Source organism: Anastrepha ludens, chromosome 5, assembly GCF_028408465.1.
Source record: "Anastrepha ludens isolate Willacy chromosome 5, idAnaLude1.1, whole genome shotgun sequence".
Classification (NCBI taxonomy): Eukaryota; Metazoa; Arthropoda; class Insecta; order Diptera; family Tephritidae; genus Anastrepha; species Anastrepha ludens.
The window spans coordinates 35,992,983-36,015,450 of record NC_071501.1 but is presented as its reverse complement, the minus strand read 5'-3'; the positions used below and the strand labels follow the sequence as shown (position 1 = coordinate 36,015,450).

The window sequence follows — 22,468 nt, the reverse complement described above, 5'->3', positions numbered from 1 at the left end:
GCGTTTTCTACTCCATTTGATTACGTCCTCAATTTTCTGAAGTAGCCTGCTGTACATGGTAAAGCCTACATTTCTATTGTGTTTAGATACGCTGCATTGTAGCTTATCTGCTCGCGTCTCCACACAATGAACTAAAGGGTTTTTCAATTGGTGCGGGTCGATTTTGGCGCCCTGTGGCAGCCATTTTGTTTTGGTGACTTGTCTAATCTTTAGTTTATTATTCAGTTGTTTATGGCAAATCATCATGGCAAGTTATACGATTGAACAGCACGTTCAAATGATAAAACTTTATTATCAAAATGAGTGCTCATTAACGCAAACGTTGCGCGCATTGCGCCCATTTTTCGGTAGACGTGGTGGCCCTTCCAATTTCTTATGGCCCATATTGAACCATATGAACCTAGACGGCATGTGGTCCCAGCAGGACGGCGCTAGGTGCCACACAGCAAACCCCATTTTATTCCATTTCAACATCTACCCGCTCTTATTGAAAAACCCTTTATAATGGGCCTGGCGCATGTTTTGTAAATACGGACTTTAATTCGGGCAGATTTTTCTATGCTGAAAGCATTCGTTGCAAGTCATCTTCAGCTAGCAACGCAGCATCGTCTGCGTAGCAAATTATCTTAAATTCTGTGTTTAATAATTTATAACCATTCGCCCTTGTGTTTTTTGAAAAGTATCTTACTAAAAATAGGGTTGAGAGACAACCGTTCACCAGTTTTAATGTCTACCTGACTTTTTGACCAGTAGACAGTTTGTGAAAGGAGGAACCTATATTTTGCAAAAAAGTGTCTCTACTGCCTATTGATAGCAGAATTTCAGATTAGTGTTCCGTCGAGCACATCATCTATATATTGTATTTCGCCTCTTGGAATTACTATTCTTGTAGTTTCCAGAGTTGGTGGCTGTAATAGGTTTCAATATTGGATAATTCAGTATTTATTTTTCGTGTCTCTATATAAAATGACTGGAACATATTCAAACATACATACACATGCATATACTTAAGGGCGGCTCAAACATTTTTTTTATTGTTTTATTATTGTTTATTATTTGTTCTATGGCTGTACTATTAGATACCTTTTTTATTTGTCTTTTTTTTTTTGGTATAATATTTACCAATGCTTTAAAAAATACCATTGAATAGCCTTAGGATAAATACACTTTTCCGTAAATTTGGTATAAAATGATTTCAGATCGATATTATTAAATTTCCATTCAAAAACGGACAAAGCATGATATCCTATGCTTTATTAATATTTTTATTTTATATTTTAATTTTTTTAATATTTTTTTATTTTTATTTATGAGTATTAACAAGCTTTGAATTTTGCCATTGAATTCGAACTGGGAAAATTCTCTTTCTCGTAAATTTGGCTTAAAATTTTTACAGATCGATATTATTTATTTATTTAATCTTAAACGAGAATTTTCCCAGTTCGAATTCAATGGTAAAATTAAAAACGTGAGTATTAAATAAAATAAAAATTAGAAATATTAAAAAAACTAAAATGAAAAATAAAAATAAAAAAATATTAAAAAAACTAAAATAAAAAATAAAAATACTTACTTGCTTATAAAAATAAAAATAAAAAATAAAAAAATATGTATCTCGGGTCATTAAACAAATTTAGTAGGTAAAGGGTTTTCCAATAAGAGGTGTTATTTTGATATTCAAAGAAAAATGTTACATTTTTATATAAATGATCGGATGTTTATTTCATTATAAAGAGGAAGGTATGCCGTTAATAGTGGAAAATAACATAAGGCAAATGACCGCCACGACCACACTTACAGGGCAATATCCTTTTCATGAAATTTTTCATAGCCGAATTGCAAACTGGCTGTCCTATGTCCTCGATAGCCACACAGATTCCATCCTTGAGGTTTTGAATCGACCCTGGGCTGTTGGCGTAGACCTCCTCTTTCACATGGTCTCAAAGAAAAAAGTCATAAAGTGCTAAATCACAAGATCTCGGTGGCCAATTGTGATCACCTCTTCGAGAGATAACACGGCCCGGAAACTTTTTCCCTAAAAGATCAATGGTTTCGTTGCTTGTGTGGCACGTAGCGCCGTCTTGTTGAAAATAAACGATGTCCAGATCAATACCATCCAATTCCGGCCATAAAAAATCGCTAATCATCTCTCGATAGCGATTGATAACACCTGTTATTGGAAAACCTTTTACTATCAAAAAAAATATATTTGTTTTGGGAAATTCCGTTATACATATGTACAATTTGTGCATATCAGACTTAAACAAATTGCTTTCGGTTATTATCAAATCAGCCAAGATAATCAAATTGATAAATGCCAACTTTATTTAGCCACAATGAGCAATAACAATTCGATAGCTATTCTACCATAAAATAATTGAAAGTACAAAAGAGGCTACCACTCTTTGCACTCAACCCATCACACAAAGATATTAGCAATCATTCCATCCAACAAAGAAAAAAAGTTGCAGAAAAAAACATATAAAATATTTTTGGAAATTGTTTGAACTTCAAAAACTACTACTTTCCAGTATGACAATTGTACAAAAATGTACAAACACATGTACAAGATGGCGCAAAATTAATCACCCTATCAGAAAATTTATAATTTTTGCAAATGGTGAGTGAATTAGACAGCTACAACATACTCGTACAAAAAGACAAGCAATGGAGCGAGTAAGGATCAAAATAAAGATTTCCATCATTCTAAATTTATATAATTTTTTTTTTTTAAACAAATTTATTCAAAAACAAATTCAGATAATTAGCTCTGTGCCACCTTGTATGTAGTTTGAGAAAAGTTTCCTCGACATGTTTTGTATTCTTCACAATAAATTTCGATTTAAACGCTTGTAGATCCTTCTTATTTTCGATCATATTTATTAAGAGTTTTAGTTACAAAAGCAGTAGTAGTCGAAATTAGCAAAGGTTTAAAAAAATTATATTATTTTGCTAAAATATAAAATAAGATGAATATTGTTTCAATTTCAATGAACAAGTAATGGGAAAATGACATTGTACCACACAAAAAACTTAACAAATTTCGACAATGGATTCTGATAGAGAGGGTAAAAGAAACATTTGTGTATCGGTGACTATAAAGTTTGCGCCTGATTTGTTTTTAAGGGACCACAGTTTTCATCCTTTTGCACATTCTTACGATAAATCGGCATATAAAACTATGTAATCCTTACATTTTAAATATAGGTATTACGTATTGTTTTGGTCATATTACATATTGTCTGGTCATCTTTTGACATCACGCTTGAAGAAAATTAGACTCGACAGATGCTAGTCACTTTTCGGTGGCACGCGGACAACGGCCATGAAAACATTCTTTTCACGGATGAGAAAATTTTTACTGTAGAAGGAGTTTTTAATAAAAAACGACAAAATCTATGCTTAAACTTCTGAACACACTAAAAAGGTTGTGTTAAGAGTTCCGCGTGTGAGTGTCTTTTAAAGGCTTTTCATCTCTTCATTTCTGCGAAAAGAGGTTAAGACCAGGGCAAGAGTGTACCAGGAGGATATCTTAGAAGGCGTAATTAAGCAGTACTCATTTCAATGGAGAAAGTTGGATCTTCCAGCAAGATTCCGCTCCTGCCCATATGGCAAAAACCACACAGCAGTGGCTAAAAAATAATATTCCTGGGTTCATAGCCGCAGAAGATTGGCCGCCGGAAGTTCAGATCTGAATCCATTGCACTACAGTTTGTGGTCAGAATTGGAGAACATGGCCAGTCGAAGGCCTCGCAGAAATTTCGAGAGTCTCAAACAATCCTTGGTTCGAGCAGCGACGACAATATCAACGGAAACCGTGCGTGTTGCATAGCTGAATTGCCTGTACTGAAAACTTGTGTAAAAGCAAACGGTGACCATTTCGAATAAAAATTTTAAATTTTTTTTAATATTTACATGATTAAATAAAACTAACTTCATTAAAAAAAGGTATTATATGTAATTTCATATCTATGACGAAATTAACTTATAACAGAACTTATGGCAGGACAAAGTAAATGTAACATATTTAAATACATATATTTGATTTTGACCACTATACAAAGTGGACCTTTGGTATTTCAAGGCTGTAAGTCAAATATCTACGTATGTATGTACATTGTTTTGTATTATTCGGAAAAGTAAAGTGATTTTAATATACATTTGTATTTATATACATAAAGTAAAGTACTTAAAATACTTATTTTAAATTTACAAATTTCAGTTTTATAAATTTAAGTGCAGGCTTAATACATTTTCTCGGCTCGGCAGACAGTTCAAATTTAACACATATATTTTTTTGGGGAAAATATGCGTCGAAGATTTCATAAAGAGCCATCACCAGAGCGCTAGAAAATAAATATCTCATTGAGTGATGATTTTAAGCCATTATACGTATTGTACGTAATGGTGCCTGCATATATATATATGTATATATAATTGGTGCGTACACCCTTTTTGAGTGTTTGGCCGAGCTCCACCTCCTATTTGTGGTGTGCGTCTTGATGTTGTTTCACAAATGGAGGGACCTACAGTTTCAAGCCGACTCAGAACGGCAGATATTTTTTTATGAGGAGCTTTTTCATGGCAGAAATACACTCGGAGGTTTGCCATTGCCTGCGGAGGGGCGACCGCTATTAGAAAAATGTTTTTCCTAATCTTGGTGTTTCACCGAGATTCGAACCTACGTTCTCTCTGTGAATTCCGAATGGTAGTCACGCACCAAGCCATTCGGCTACGGCGGCTGTCATGCATATATACTCATATATAGTATATATGCACGCTTATCGCCTGCTAGTTATCGCGTGTTACAATAGTCCAAAAGGTGAGAGAAATTGTTAAAATTATAAAATTAATTGCATGAGCTTTTAACTTAAAACTGCACTACTTTTTGCACTAAAAAATAATTACTTATCCTCATTAAAGGGTCATCTGATGCAAAACTGTAAAAAAATAATTTGTTATAAAGATATTTTTTTTTTACCGAGTTGTTTTTGTATTATGTGTCGGAAAAAGGTTTTGTGTGGAAAAAGTGCAACAAAGTCTAAGTGGATTATATAAATAAGAATACGTATACATATAAAAAAACTGAAAAAATATATAGAAATTTTCTAAATCTAAAATCTCTTTTTATTGTCATACAAATGGGTTTAATTAGGTTTTAAGACCAGGGCTTCAAATTTTATTAGAGCAAACAAAATCATGTCAATCAAAATAAAAATTTCATCAGGTGCAAGGTAAGGAGATCAGGGAAGCCATAGAGAGATTAGCCGCAGACAGACGCTTACACATCTATTGGGTACCCAGACATAAGGGCATTGCAGGTCTCCAAATTGTAGATGAGATTGCTAAAAGTGCTGTTTACAGACAATTCGAACAAGAAAACGACATACTGAAACCTTTAAATACGATATACAATGACATCGCTGCGGACATGAAAATACGGATATACAGGAGATGGATTAGTCTAGCCACTTGCAAAACCGCGAAAATCATGTGTGGACAGAATGCAGATAAATACGCCAGATTCGTACTAGCCCTGTCTAGAAAGGAAAGCAGAGCTATCGTTGGTATGCTGACAGGCCACAATTCGCTAACGGCGCACGCATACAAGATGGGAATTGCAAACAATGCAGATTATGCAATGAACTGGAAGAGAGGGAAACGCTAGAACAACTTCTTAGGAGCTTTACAATATGATAAGTTAGAATGCCTCTCGGGGTTAGGGCTTCAGAGTTTACTTAAATTTGCAAAAGACGCATACGTATTACAAGATGTCTACTACAAAGAAACGTAAAGGTCTAGCTCTATCTGGTAACACTAAGGATCAATAGGTCTATGTGATGGCTTTCAGATAGCCAGGTCAACCTAGCCTAACCTACGGTAAGGAGATAGTCTCGGTACGATAAAAAAATAAATAAATAATTGACGCGTACACTTCTGTTAGGTTTTTGGCCGAGCTCCTCCTCCTGTTTGTGGTGTGCGTCTTGGTGTTGTTCCACAAATGGAGGGACCTACAGTTTCAAGCCGACTCTGAACGGCAGATATTTTTATGAGGAGCTTTTTCATGGCAGAAATACACGCGGAGGTTTGCCATTGCCTGCCGAGGGGCGACCGGTATTAGAAAAATGTTTTTTTTTATTCATTTTCCTTTCACTGAGATTCCCGCACCAACCCATTCGGCTACGGCGGCCGCCAGTCTTAGTCCGATACTTTTCAAAAAAACCCAAGGGTGAATGGTTATAAATTAATAAACATAAAATTTAAAATAATTTGCTACGCAGACGATGCTGTGTTGCTACCTGAAGATGACTTGCAACGAATGCTTTTCAGCCTTGAGAAAGCTGCAGTAAAAAATCGATAACAAAGACTAAATCTTTGAAAATTTCAAGAAAACCTCTCAATTGGAAGTTTGTTGTTTATGGCCAAAGTGTGAAGCAGGTCATGGAGTTTAATATTACATTATCATGCCTTTGCGAGAGCTTTTTCCTCCTCAGTAAGAGAAAATCTAAATTCTCTGACTTTACACAATATACTCAATTTGGCAATCGCGCAAATCGCTCATGGCGAAAAGAATTCAGAAGGTGCGGCCAAGATCAGACCGTTAACTGGCTCTCAGCGACTTTGAAATAATCAGCTGATTAACAAACTTCACCGTGGACCCGACAGAGGTTTGTTTACGAAAAAACTGAGATTGTTTTAGTGATATATGAAGAAAATCAAAACAGCCTTCACTCTTCTTACTCCGTTGCCCTAAAAACAACGATTAATTGGGCAGGTGTGTGAAAACGTGAGAAATTACCGGGCAGAATGCGACTGCCGAGTGCCCGGTCAAGTGGTAGCCGAAGTTGCTCGACCATTTTTGTTTTTCAGCATTAGTCCAGTCCAAACCCCTACACTATCTAACCCACGGGTACCGAGTCAGACACAGCCCTAACCCCTAGAAACAACCCCTACCATACCGCAAGCAAGTGTAGGGGTGTGGTGAGTCAGCACACTTATGGTGTGAGACAAAATTTTAAGAAAAATAAGACTCAATTCAAGAAAATTAGTAATCAACTATGGCATGTCTATGTTATCTCAATCGATTTTCAGGTGTAGGAAAATTTAGAAACATGAAAATTTCAAAATGCGATATCTCTGCGAAAAAAAATGATATTTGAGTAAACTCAACGCCATTTGAAAGAAGAAGGCTTGTATTTAAAGATGCCATCCTTTAATTTCGTGAAAGAACACATCTGCAAGGCTACATAACCTCACATATGGGCAAAACCGGTGTTTTTTGGACTTTTAGGTTAGGATATCTCAAAAACCAGAGCTGATAGAGCAATTCTGAGGCCAGATTTGGGTTCAGCGCATCATAAACCTTCGGAAATATATAGTCTGGTTTCTGGGTCTGAATATTGGTTAAATTTTGTCGGCCTATGTAATCATGTACGCGCTTCGCTAATGTAATGGTTGATCCGCTTAGCAGCTCAAAATCATAAGATTAAATGAAGATAGCGAAAAAAACTTATAGACAAAAATGTTCACAAAAGAATGCTCTATAAAAAAACTCTGATGTATATTTTCCATAAAATCAATAAAAAAAAAAAGTTATTACGCTTGAAAAAAATTCATCCCTTAATTTTTCGCGTAATTTTGTTTATAACTTCTTTATGATTAATTTTACAATAAAAAGTTTTGAATGAAAGTTGTAGATAATATTATTACCTACAAAAAAATTTTTGACAAAATTTTCGTAACTTTCGAAATTCACGAGATAATCGCAAAAAACCAGTTGCACCCTTATTTCCAAGATGGTGGCCGCGGGACACAACCCCCGACCCCGAAAACTCAAACTTAAGTTCACAGTGATGGGCTTTACATAATAAAACCATAAACTCGCATACTCCTAAAATTACTTAGTTGGCTATTTTTTTCTCTTTTGACTGGACTACATAGCTGATGGCCAAATCAGGTAATCCATCATCCTTGAGGCAAATCACTATCATTTGCCAAATACTATTGATATGAACCGTGAGGTACGACCGCTTAAATCTGTCTGCATAAAAATTTGTTCAGTCAAAATTATTATTTTTTGAATTCTTCTTCAGGCGGTTGAAAAGAATCGCTTCGATCCTGTTGGCATACAACTACCAGTTTTTTTCTTTATTTTCTTGAACTTCATAGCCCACTTTCATATTGTTCCATTATTTTATTTTAAATGCACACGATAAACAGCTGGGAACTGTCAGCAAAATACAATTTTACTATACCACAACACTGGAATAGCGAAGCATATCTTATGAAATTTCATTTGTTTAATAAAACAAGTCTTCTGAATAACGTTTTAGGGTAAATTTTTATTAAAATTATATAGAGCATGAATTAAAAAAAATAAAATCAAATAAAGATTATTTTTAATGGAAATTTTAATCGATCATATTTCGGTGCGATTTTAGTTTACTGCATTTCTGGAGACTCTCGAGTTTAGATAAAATTTTCGACCAAGAAAAAAATTTTTTTTTTTTCGAAATTATCTCGCAAAAATACTTTAGACTGAGGAGTCTACTGCTAATTTATTTTGTGCTTGTAAGGTTCGGCCAAGCACCCAAAAAAGGTGTAAACACGAATTATGTATATTACAATATATCACCATCATCGTCTAGCGCTACAGCTCTGTGTGAGCTTTGGCCTGTTGCACATTTAACCCATTTCTTGGCTGATTCCATCCCGTTGTAGACCTTGAAATTATCTCGTTTAGCCCTGAAATTAACTAGTAGAATGATGTATTACTACTAGAGCGACTGTATTGGTATTTCGAGATCCCAATTTTCCGGAATAAATAAAATCACGCAAAGTGGCAGCCCTATTTAGCACAAAGCAAGGTGGTTCGACTCCCAGGAGTCTACAACTCAACACACACTGATCATAATTAATTATCTTCACACCCATTTGATGTTCGAATATTGAGCTCGAAAATAAAATATTAGTTTATTCAACGTAAAAGTAAGTTTTTAAGATTAGACCAACACAAAATTGATTAAGCATTCCATTAAGCGCATAATGACTCCTCAAATGGTTTGCAAATTGATTCCCACGCCTCCAAACCAAGGCAATAATGACACGGACAAGCTATACAGAAGAAAAGAGCGATACTTTCTGTAAATAAAATCTTGCTATCAATTACGAGTATGTGGCAAATACTACAGGGTGTCGTAGATAGACCACTAGTATTTGAAATTTAATTTAATTTGGCTATGAATAAAACGTTATAAATTTTTTTTAATAATTTTTTTTTTTACGGGGGAAATGTGGCATTAAATATGGAATATAAGCTTATTCAAATGACGTCTACGTGTTTCTTTACAATCTATGGCTTTCTCTTCTGTAAAATCTCTTTTTCATACATTTTCACGAGTTTCGACACCTTTTATTTTTCACCTCTTGAATCATCTCCGGAGGGTTGCCATAATATTTTTCTTTAAACCGTCTCTCACATCACGGCGACTACGACTCTGACACTTCCCAAATATCACTAAAGCTCTGTTTTGATACCATTATGAGACCTCCAACGGGCAGATATCTACAGCCAGCCAGAGCTGTTGATGTCTGCCTCGGAGAAGATTGATGTGTATTAGGTTGTAGCACTGCCTCAGGCTGTGGAAGAGGGGAGTACCCAGTTAATATTAATCGTCTTGCTGCCAAACGTGGATATTTCTAGAGAAAGTACTCAATAGCTTCCTGTTCAGAAAGGTCCCCACAGCTTCTGCTATGTGGACTAAATGTTAAAATCATCTTTTCTGCGTGAGTGCCGATCGTCAAAAGGCCGGCAAGCACAACTACAAGTTTGAAAATTGAATGACGTGGAGTCCTCAGGACTATCTGCGGCCTGAATCTATTGTAAGAGGACCATAGAATTTTCGAAATAGCACACAAAGAAATGGATTTGTGTTTTTCCGCTAACAAAGATCAGGGGGATGTTGATGACGTGTGGGAGACCTCTGACACCAATTCAGTCGATCTCTTTCTGGTAAGCTCATCAGCATTTTCATTTCCCCTATGTCCTGGATGGCAGATCAGAGAAATGTTACCCAGACAGCCAGGAGATTTGGTATCCTTCTTATAGGAGCTTACCAGTTTGGATCTGATCCATGGCGTCGTCAAATCCTTGATCGCGGCTTGACTATCAGTAAAAATCGGTAAAAATGTTGAATGATGCGTTCTCACGCTCCATAAGCATTTTGCATGCCTGCAGGATCGCAAAAACTTAAGTCTGAAAAACACTGCAGTATTCGGGAGTTTCAAGGAAATATACAAATTGGCTGATTTGGAGCATCAGTGAAGACAGAGGTAACAGCCTCGTCTAATGGAGCAACATCCAAACTTCCAGACCTGGTAAGGTCAATAGACATCACAGTTTCGGCTGATTGTTTGAATTTGACTCTATCAGTTTTGCTTTCAGTTCAATATATTCAGGGTATTCTGATAGCTCTAAAACAAATCTTTTTTCACTTCACTTGATTCAAATGCATTGAAAAGCTTTAACTGTAAATAATTAATAGTATAAATATTGCTAAGCCCAGCTAAGCTTTTTTAAATTCGTTTTTCAAAAGTCCAGAGTTGTGTTTGCATATATGTTTATTTGTATGTGTGTATATGTGCTAGTGCTTTTATATATTTATTGTATTTACAGTTACTGTTTACATGTGCTTAACTGATTTCAATGTTTGCCATGCTGGGTGTGATAGACTTAGAGTTAATATTTGAGAAATTCTTAGAAAAAACAGCATAAGTTAAGACAGTACAGTGAAATCAGTGTGGCTGGAACCAAAGTTTACAAGCTTGCACGTTTAAATTCAGAAGCCCATCTTTTTACTGAACTAAGCCCTAAATAACCTTTTCTTTAGGACATAGAAGGCGCATTTAACAACGTTAGCACTGATGCTATCCAACGGGCGTTAGTAGACTTAGCGTTTGTCATCACCTTGTCAAGCAGTTCGGGTTTTATAGCGCCGATTACGGCACGAATGTTGGCCTTAAGCTGGTCAATAGTCTGCGGCTTGTTAGCGTAAACCTTACTTTTCAGATAACCCCACACAAAGAAGTCCGGGGGTTAAGTCAGGTGATCTGAGAGGCCAGTCGATGTCACCTCTTTTTAGCTCTAGATGTCCTGGGAATTTTCTTTGCAGAACGCGAATACTTGCATTCGCAGTGTGGTATGGCGCACCGTCTTGTTGAAAACTGTAACCGTCTAAACCTTTCTCACGCATTTGCGGGCAGACATAATGAGCCAACATCCATCGATATCGGTTCACATCGATCGTTCCGTTTTCTCGGTAAAAATGTGGCCCAATGATGGTTTTGGCGCAAATTCTCCCCTAAACAGTTACTTTCCAGTCATGCAATGGCGTTTAATGGATCTCAAGTGGATTCTTAGTTCACCAAATGCGGCAATTCTGTTTATTTACGCTGCCAGAGAGGATAAAATATGACTCGTTAGTCATTAAAATTGGGTCCAGTGCCAACCATTCGAGCGACTGTTTGGCCGTATTCCAAGCGACGTGAATGGTCTGTCGGCAATATTCTTTGTGTCAATTGCACTTTATACGGAAACAAATTTAAATCATCCTTTAAAATGCGCCGCATTGTAGTTTCACTGACGCCAAAATGCTGAGCGCGACGACGATATGACACTGTTGGCTCCTGGGCAACGCTCTCCTTCACTGCTTCAACAAGTTCGTTGGAACATCTTGGTCTTTGATGAACGTCATGTCGGCGATCTCCTACTATCCCGTGCTCAAAAAAATTCGACACCAAACGACGAATAGTATTGTCAAACGGTGCCTGTTTGCCGCGATACTTTTTGCGATATGCACGTTGAGTTAGAACAATAGAACGACTATTTTTGATGCATAGCGTCACTATTTCAGCGCGTTGTTTCGGTGTAAAGCGATCCAGGGTTGAAATTGTACTGAATTGACGTATCGAAAACATGTACATATGTTGAAGTTGACAAAGTTATTCAGCGTTTACATACCGACATAAAAGATGACGCACCCTGTATGGGTAATATCAACATAACTAAGATGGACTACAGGGGGGAGTATTATCTCCACTTCTTTGGTTATGTGTGACTTGCAAAATCTTAATAAAACTTAATGGAAGTGGGGTAAAAGTGGTTGCGTACGTTGATGATGGCATTAGGACTGTATCCCAATACGAGAAGTGGCATCATTCAAAGGGTGATAGGCGGGCTTAACTCTTGGACCACAGGCTGTGGCGCGTAAAAAAGAACTAATGCTATTAACACCAGATATACAAGTAAGGTACCAATTTTTACCCTACAAAATACTAACGGACAAACTCTCCCTCTTTCAACTAGTGCAAAGTACTTAGGGCTAATTCTGGACTCCAAACTTAGCTAGAACTAAGCATTGAAGTACGTAGAAAGAAAATAGAAATTGCTTTATATGTATGTAAACGTACGCTCGAAAGAAGATGGGATCTTCAACTCAAGGATACATTATGGTTGTATAAGGCGTTTATACGACAAATTTTATTGTATGGCTCGGTGGTTTGGTGGAAAGCTCTAAAGAGAGAATACAACATCAAATTACTTGGCAGAATACAAAGATCAGCCTGTGCAATAACAGTCGATGCAATCAGATCATTCCTAGGCAGCCTCTCAACGCACTGACACACGTTATTCCGATAAATCTACGTATCGAAAAGATGGCAACCATGAGTGCTTTTAGGTTAAATGAAGCGGTTCGCTGGAAGGAAAAAGTATGCCAGTATGCCTCGAAGAGGACTAACTACACCGTCCCGACGGTAACATTCAATTGAAATTTTGCCACTCTCTTTCTATCTAAGAAGGAATGGAATAACGGTTTCTCACTAAAAAACTTCGACACTACAGATGGCAGTAAAATACTAGATTGTGGTGTTGAAGCTGGTATATATTCGAATAGACTTAAAATTGAAAAATCTGTGCGTCTCCCTAATGCCTGCAGTGTCTTTCAGGCTGAATTACTGGCAATTGGGGAATCTTGTAGGCTACTAATCACAGATTTCTCTTTTAACAGCAATATCGCTATTCTTTCGGATAGCCAAGCTGCAATCCAGGCACTGGGTTCGGCTACAACAAGCTCAAAACTGGTGGAACAAAGTAGGAATAGCCTTACCACCTTGAGTGAAAACCATTCAATTCCCTTAATAAGGATCCCGGGACATCAGAACATTGAAGTTAACGTACAAGCAGATGAACCGGTAAGAGGGGATCTGCCTTGAATAACGATCTTGCAAAATCGGTATTCACACCATGCGATGTAGTCAAGGATTTAATTTCCCTAAAATACCTCCGAATCGCGGATTGTAGATGGAGAGACCAGACTTCATGCAAAATTAGCAGAACGTTATGGTCCACCTACAACCTCAAGCAATCGTCGACATTGGCAAAGATGAAACGACGGAACGCCTGGAGGCTCAAGGCAGTCATAACCGGCTTTTGGTCTGTCGAAGAACAAGCAGCCAAAATGGGCATCCCTTACAACACATACTGTCACAGTTGTAAACAACTGGAGAAAAAGGAAACAATCTTCCATTTCCTGTGTGAATGCCCTGCCTTATGGAAGGACAGAATGTTAACCCTGGGCAAACCGCCGTTCGAGAGCTGCAAACAACTGTCCGACTTAGATGTCAACAACCTTGATTGGATGTGGCAACAAAATGGTGCGAACACGTTAGTTGGATTCTGGACAAATCACCACTTAAACCAACCCAACCTTCCAAAAATAAAAATTCAATCACTGTCAGATATACCACCAGTTGTCGGAGCGGTGTCAGTAGTCAATCGGGTATCTTTCGTTAGTTTCGGTAGGAAGTATGATGTTTTGGTCCCAGATAGAAATCAATGGCTAAGACCAGAGAACCAATAACGGGATATCAGCACATTTGTAGTGGCAGTCAAGCTGCACTGAAAGCCCTTGCTAACCCACGCTGCTCTTCGAAGTTAGTTGGTGAATGTACCATGAAACAAAACTGAACAGTGTTGCAAAACACAACAAAGTTAGTCTTATTTGGGTGTCTGGACATTGTGGTATTATAGGGAGCGAGTAAGCTGATAAATTGGCTAATGAAGGCTCTGCAAGTATGCCACTAGGCCCTGAACCCTTTCTAAGTGTCAATTAAACATCGATTCAACTATGGATTGACGACTTCATGAGGTCTACTCATAGAGGACGTTGGTCTGGGTTGAACTCGTGCGGAGTAGTCAAGTGCTTTGTGAAAGAACCAAACAGGAAAATAGCGACCTTTCTCCTAAAACTCAGCAGAAAGGACCTGAGAGTACTGGTGGGTGTAATCACAGCGCACAACGCCTGTTGTCAGCATATGGCTGCCATGGGGGTCGTAGACAGCCTGATATGCCTATCCTGCCTTGAGGATAACGACACCGCAAAGCATTTTCTCTATAGCTGTCCGAAGTTTTCCAGAATCAGACTTAGGATATTGGGTTACGATATACTGAGGATGGATAAAGTTCATACTCTTCCTCTTCCGGATCCCTTAAGATTCATCTATGAATCCAAGAGATTTTTTCCGTCTTACCACCCACGTTTTATCTTTCCTATCTCTATTCTTTCTACTGAAAACTATCCGGGGGTAGTACAATGGTCTCCTGACTGAGTGATTGGACTTGTCCAACCCCCCTCATATCTAATGTAATCTAATCAAAGAATGAATGGATTTAGATTGAAATGAAGCTTCACAAACGTTCCTATGAAGAGTGTACCAACACAACAACAACAAAAATTAGGATAGTAGCAACACCATCTGCTTTTAGAATCGCAAAACTTATTGAACAACCTAGTATTCCGGAAACTTTTTGATCACTTTGGGCATTACATTGGAAAAATAGAAAATAATTAGAAAATCTATGGGAATTGCAATGAAGGACTTTGCTCAGTTTGACGAAATTTATTTATTTCATTGTCCCCTTTACTTTTTTTTGTTTTCCTGAATAATGAGTATGCGACCAAATCTGTTTTGGGCATTGCATGTTTTAGTTCTGGCAACTACAAATACAACTTTAAATTAGGCTAATTACTAGCATTATTTTTTTACTCTACAAATTTCTTGTGCCTTTGCGAACTCGCCATGTATTTACCTCTAATCACCTATTCCTCGTTTATTTATATTATATAAAAACAATTGACCAACTAATAAAATCAAGTGAAACATGTATGTGTATATGTGTATGTATGTATATATGTGAGTCTGCATGTAGTCCCCCAATTAAAATTCGGACATTATAATACTGTGACCCATTAATTAAGCAAACGTAGGAATTTGCAAATTCGTATACATAAATAATTATTTATTTTGTTTTCATTGATAATTTGATTTTTTAAAGCTGATTATAAATCAGCCTACGGCTTGTCGCGTGCTTAAAACGTGAGCTTAGTTTATTTTCAGTACAAAAATACTCGTATGTTCACTTCTGCGCTAGAGTTTCAAGTTTATTTTTACTATAAACAAGATCTTAAATTATATTTCTATTAAATATAATGAACAGAAATTATTTATTTACACTTTTTTTTTTATAGTCTCACATACCGTAATTCAAACCCGGTTGCAACGCGTGACATTAAACAAAGCAAATAATTACATATAATCGTGGATATTGCACGAATAAACAGTTTCTAAGCAACTATGTACTTATTCAGTGGGCATAAGCAAAAACAACAAGTAAACAATTCAATACGCAAATATGCACAGTACGAGTATGCACTGGCGCTGATATCTACTGGTGAAGGTGTGTGTGCCTGTATTTACGCACACCTCAATCCAATAGCTGAGCTGCATATTTTTCAATGTTAAACCACAAGCTAAGCTCAGACGGAAGCCGGGCCTTAGTAACCCATAACGGTTTCAATGCTAAATCGCTGGGCACGCCAATTCGCATAGACGGTGCCAATTTGTGGCTCAGTCTCGTTTGTGTTATGGTCAAGGCGGGTATACAAAGTGCCACGAGAAACACTAAAAAGTTCTAGAATCGATAAAAAGTTATAGTAGAATCAATATATATACATACATACAAATACACATAAATTTCGCGTATGAACATAAATGGAATTCAATGAAGATTTCGAACAAAAAGTAACATTAAATGCTTAAAATATAATTGTGCGCAAAATATTAAATGTAAATAAGAGGCGTGCACACGTACGTGCACATATTTTACTTTTTCTAAATAAAAACTAAATTTAAAAATAATAAATAAATTTATCGCTGTGTAAAAATAACGATAATCATAAAATACAAAAACGGCAATGCAACCCATTTCAGCTTCTAAACTTAGTTGAGGATACCGCCAAATATGTAACTGTTGTTTTTGTATGGCAAAAGTCTTTTATATGCGTGTTTTACAAATGGATTTGTGCTTACTAACCGGCATTATTAATTAGCTTAAGCTGGTTTGACATGATTGCACGAAAAATACAAATACAGTTACATAAATTCGAGAAGAGAAAATAAAAACAACAAAATGTATTCTTGTTCAAGGAGCTTTTGAGGGGACTTTGAGTCCAAAGATCAAAGTACGAATGGGAGCGTAATTTTGTTATTGCACTCAAGGTGAATTTCTTTGTTAATGGCAAACACACATACCTACGTATTTGTGCTGTGGTGAAAGGAAGTGGGGTGTGTGTGAAGGTAAAAATAAATCGAGTTCGTTGGAAGCAAAAGCAAAATAACAAACAAAGAAACAAAAAAACAAAAAACTTCGCAATGAAAATCGTAATAAATAATATTATTTGAGATCAAACTGAAGTAAAGCAAAGTAAATAAATAAAAGTAGTTTGAAAAATTTTAACCATTTTCCGCTGATTATCTTTAGTCAGCCGTATCTTAAAATACCAATTCTGATTTGGAATAACTTTTTTACTAATAATACAAAAAAAAAGTATTTTGCGTGATGGAGATCTTTATTTTGACTTTTACGCGCTCCTTTGCTTGTGTATTTATTGTATATCCTGCAGCTGTTTAGTTCGCAAGTGTCAAATATAACTGAGGTACGACGTCATTTGTAAAAAATATAAATCTTCCTATAGGGCGACAAATTTTGCGCCCCTAGCATGTGCACTGCTTCGTTTCATGCTAATCGGCGATTGAAAAACGGCATTCAGCTTCCTATTTTGACGTCCACATTTGATCGGCTGCAAAAAATGCTCAAATTTTAATGAAATTATGAATATACTCAACTTTTGCTTAGGAAAGAATAAATATGAAATATGTTGGGTATTTGCATTCTGCCACGCCTCCTATCATTGTGTGCTAAAGTGTTAAAAGTTATCCGATTTTTGGTAAAGTGGGTTTACATGTGTGCTTTGCCGATAAAAGCATAACTCTGAAATAGGGTGATGTTTAGTATACGGGAGAGTCACCTCATCATCATCTTGGCGTTACAGTCCGGGGTAGACCATTGCCTCTTCTACAATACGCCTTCATTCTTCTCAACAGTCCGCTTTCGCTCTATGTTGTGAGATTTCCATCTTTCGTATATCGTCTTCTACGTCGTGCAACCACCTTGGTCGGCCACTTCTTCTTGCTTCTTCAGGGTTTGCTTCAAATACCGTTTTTAGTCATTCTTTCGCTGCTCATTTTTAAAACGCGTCCATTCTACCGTAATCTTTGGGACTTTAGAAACCGCGTTACATTTCCTCCCACTATTAAAACACTGAGCTCGTAGTTATACCGTATACGGTATGTGCTGTCTTCTAATTGTATAGAGCCAAATATTCTTCTAAGAATTTCTCTTTCAAATTACATACAATATAATTGGCGCGTACACCCTTTTGCCTTTTTGGGAGTTTGGCTGAGCTCCTCCTCCTATTTGTGGTGTGCGTCTTGATGTTGTTCCACAAATGGAGGGAGCTACAGTTTCAAGCCGACTCCGAACGGCAGATATTTTTATGAGAAGCTCTTGCATGGCAGAAATACCCTAGGAGGTTTGCCATTGCCTGCCGAGGGGTGACCGCTGTTAGAAAAATGTTTTTCTTAATTTTGGTGTTTCACCGAGATTCGAACCTGCATATTCTTTGTGAATTCCAAATGGTAGTCACGCACCAACCCATTCGGCTACGGCGACAGAAATTGCATCAGTAAATTCACGGCATTAACTTTAAGGACCCATATTTCACAGCCGTAGGTAAGAACCGGGTTGTGCGTTGGGTTTGGGACCCGCCACTTAAAAATCGCCCCCAATGAAAACTTTTAGCGCCAATTAAGAATTAAGAAGGTAAGAACCGGTCTTATTATAATTTTGTACATCTGTAATTTTTGTTCCTTTGATATGAATGAAGTCTTTATAAGTTTGATATGACCAAAATATGCTCTGTTAGCTGCCTGAATACGGTCATGTATAGAAAAGGACATATCCTTATTTATGCTGAGTACTACACCAAAGTATTTGAACTCTTATATGCACTCAAAAGCTCATGAGTTCCCGGAAGAGTCCACCACCCACACAAAATATGGCTCCAAATCTTAAATTTAGTCTTTAATGGAATATGGTGTTAATCTTTTTATTACGTGTAAAAATATTTATTTAAATCAAATCTGTGCATATTCCCATATTCTTATGATGACACGATGACTCAAACATACTGACACTTTAGGCGCAGTAACTTCACTTCTACTGAATCGAATGTCACCAAGATTTCTCTGGAAGTCAGTTAGGGATGTAACTTCCAACGCACTAACTCATTAAAAAGATGGCGCCATCAAAAACATTTTTATGATGCCAGTCTTGTTTACGTTGGACTTCACCTTGTACAAGCAATGGAGCGCGCAAAGGTCAAAATAAAGATTTCCAACACTCAAAATCAGTTTTTTATATTATTTAAAAAAAAGTTATTCAACAACAAAATTCCCTAATTTTGCGCCACCTTGTATTTATATCTATGTTGGTATTTTTCTTTCTTCTTCTATTCTGCTTCTTACGTGACTCAGCAACTTTTTGTCGATATGAAACGAGAGCATTTTTTCTTTACACCACATTTCTATAATACAAGTAAGCCCTTACTGATTTCAATTTATGTGCATGATAATGGCTCTCGCTGTAAAATGCAAGTAATTGTAAATTGTATAAATAGGTAAATATATGTATGCATGTGCAGCGCTGAAAGTTTATGAAACCGACAAAGGCGTTGAAAAATTTAGTGCGCTTAGATTGACAAGTGCAATGATGCAAAATAAATATTTACATACATACGAGTATTATCTGGTAGGAAGTTCTGTTATAAGATTTTGGAAGAAATAGGCAAAGCAGTTTTAAACTTAAATTTGTTATTCATATGATTTATTCCAATTCAATTCACGTGAATTATATCGAGTGTACAAAGAAAATCGCAGCGCGCTGATTGCATTGAAAAAGTGCAGAGGGCAAGTGCTTAAAAAACTCGGCATATCCAGTAGGTTTGCACCATCAATGGATTCTTTGAATCCTCTGAAGTGGAGGACAGGTTCAGAACCAAACGTCCCCGCGCTGTAATAGAGCCATAAAAAAGTGTTGGAGCGAAACTCCTTGAGCAAACTGCAAATCATGGCTAGAGAGCTGGACATGTCTATCAAATTCATGTCACCATTAATCCAAGATGATTTCCACAGGCAAGTTTTTTGGTCAACTTATCACTGCGCAGTTAAAGTAAATCGGACTTGAAAGGTTCAACAAGCTTTTGCAGTAGCCCATGCGCACAACCCCATGAATTTATAAAAAGCTGAACAGGTCTGAATGGTTTTCGAAACCATAAGAAAATGAAACAAAAAACATTTGCCGATATAGAGCATTTTTCTATTGATTTGGTGAGGTTTCAATTCAGATATCCAAACCAGACCAAAACCCGAAGGAAGAATATTTATTTATATAAATTTCATAACAACAATTTCTATGAGAGTCTGGGGTTGTGAAAAAACAAATACGTGAGAAATGGAAAACAATTTAAATATAAATTTTCTTTAATTCATGCGAGTAAAGCAGCGATTCATGCGATTTACCAGAGTGGTAAATCAAGTGAATAAACTTTCCAAACGAAAGAGGACTGGACCAATCATCGACTTACACAGAGAGAATATAAGAAAAAAGTACGGAAAGCCAAACTTGAATCCTATAGAAATTTCTGTAGTAACGTCGATGAAATGAGGGAAACAGCGAGACTTTGTAAGGTCCTTCATCTAGACCGCTCAGTTCCAAATCGGGAACGTTTAATGCTCTACTCGAAACCCATTTTCCGGGTAGTAGAACACTCTCTGAAGCAGAGAGTGGCACTGATAATGACGGTAGCTATGGTGAAACCTCTAGGTACAGCTGGTATATTGCTAGTCGGATAGTAACAAAACAATCGATAAGCTTTTCTTTACCTTCCTTTGAAAACTTTAAGTCCCCTGGACCTGCCGGAATATATCCAACAATGCTCAAGAATGGAGGATACAGGCTGATTGAGGCCCTGATAAGGATCTTCACAGCCTGTCTTGCACTTGGTCAAATACCATCCCAATGGTGACGCGTAAGAGTTGTATTTATTACGAAACCAGGAAAAGACGATTATTACCTAGCAAAAAGTTTTAGACCAACCAGTTTGACATTGTTCGTGTTAAAAAGTCTAGAACGAGTGGTGGAGAAACATATTTGAGTGGGGATATTGCCAAGAAGTCCGCTGTTGTGATACTTGGTCGTAGAGTCTCTACTAGCGGAGATGCAGGAACTTGATTTTCATGTCCAAGCATATGCAGACGATGTCTGTGCGCTAACATCGGATAAATCCCTAAGAGAGATTCACATGAAAAAGCAGGGAATTCTGGATAAAATCGACGACTGGTGCACGAGACAAGTTCTCTCCGATAATCCGTACAAAACCACCTTAGTCTTGTTTACGAGAAAACAGAAATTGGATGGACTAAGTCTCTCAGTACTGAAAGGTGTGACAGTCAGCCTCTCTGAGAAAGTTAAATATCTACGAGTAATCTTGGATAAGAGACTGACTTAGGAGCACACATGTTTCGCTTAAAGTTGATCGCGAATTAAGGATTTTTCAACAATGCTGTAGGGCCTTTGGCAAAACCGGTGGTGTGAAACCTGCTGTATATTGTGGATATACACAGCAGTTATCAGATCAAACACCTCTTATGCTTCTTTAGTTTGCTGGCGACGGACTATGGTTAAGCCCATACTTCGGGACTATACAGGCTTCAAAGACGTGTATATTTATGAATTACGGTTGCCATGAATACAACCTCCGGCGATGTCCTGAATGTTATGCCTGATTTGCTCACCTTGGATCTTAAGATACAGCAGGAAATAATAAAAGCAATATCTGTACTCAATAAATATGGTTTCTGTCACGAAGACGAAACTTCAGGGGCACAGAGAAACCTTTAAGATACTATCTGAGCAGTATCCACTGTTTTTGGTACCTAAAGACGACCTTAAAACCATATGAAGGAAGGAAATTCGATGTGCATTCAAGAAATTGTACGGATATTTCCTTTACCGTTGCGTCCAAGAATGAGGGAAGAATTCGAGAATTTGCTAAAAACAAAAGAGGTGTCAAAATAAAATTATAATCTCGTTTTTTTTATTTTCTCGCGACTAGATGTCTTTATTTATTCCATAGTAATTTGAATTTAATTTGATTCTTTTACATTTTTTTGTTTGTTTCTTATTATTAGTGCATTTTAGAGCACTGAGGAAATTTTATAAAAATTTTTGTCACATTTTATTTTTATCATATATGGGTGCGCTACTAAGTTCCCGCTGTTTGTCAATAGATACCACCAGCAGTGTATTCTAGTCGATTCTAACATAACCTAAACGTCATAAACCAAGCTTAGACATATGGTAAACAAACTGCTTCGACACATTAGTGATTTTTTTTTTTGGCTTTGTGAAAATGTCTGATTTTGTGCCGAATAATCGTCATTTGCGGGAAGTGTTGATTTTCCTCATTCATTCGAAAAAAAAACGGCAGCTGAAGCGCATCGAGAGCTACAAAAAGTGTATGGAGATGCTGCTTTAAGTGAAACCATCACTGGGGATCGGTATCGACTTCAATTAATCCGATTGATCCGAGCACTGCGTGAGAAGCGGCCGCAATACGCGGAGAGGCATGAAAAAGTGATTCTACAGCATGAGAACGTTCGGCCTCCCTTTGCCAAACCCGTTAAAACCTACCTGGAAACACTCAAATGGGAAATCCTACCCCACCCGCCATATTCTCCATATATTGCACCGTCCGATTATCACCTGTTCCGATCGATGGCACATGGTCTAGCTGACCAGCAGATCCATTCATATGAAGACATCAAAAACGACTTGATCCGTAGATAGCCTCAAAAGATGAATAGTTATACCGCGACGATATACGATATCTACCAGGAAGATGGGAAAAAGTAGTAGCCAGCGATGGGTAATACTTTCAATGATTCCCTT

At 37.1% G+C, this 22,468-nt stretch overlaps 1 protein-coding gene across 1 annotated transcript in view; it reads left to right on the top strand.

Moving 5' to 3' along the window:
• The first annotated feature begins 15,987 nt into the window (after positions 1-15,987).
• The window catches only part of LOC128862843 (lipase 3), a 54,250-nt gene continuing 47,769 nt past the window's right edge, over positions 15,988-22,468 (top strand). Inside the window, exon 1 of the mRNA XM_054101613.1 lies at positions 15,988-16,206. The gene's annotated coding sequence lies outside the window, so the exon portion shown is untranslated. The remainder of the gene's footprint in view (positions 16,207-22,468) is intronic.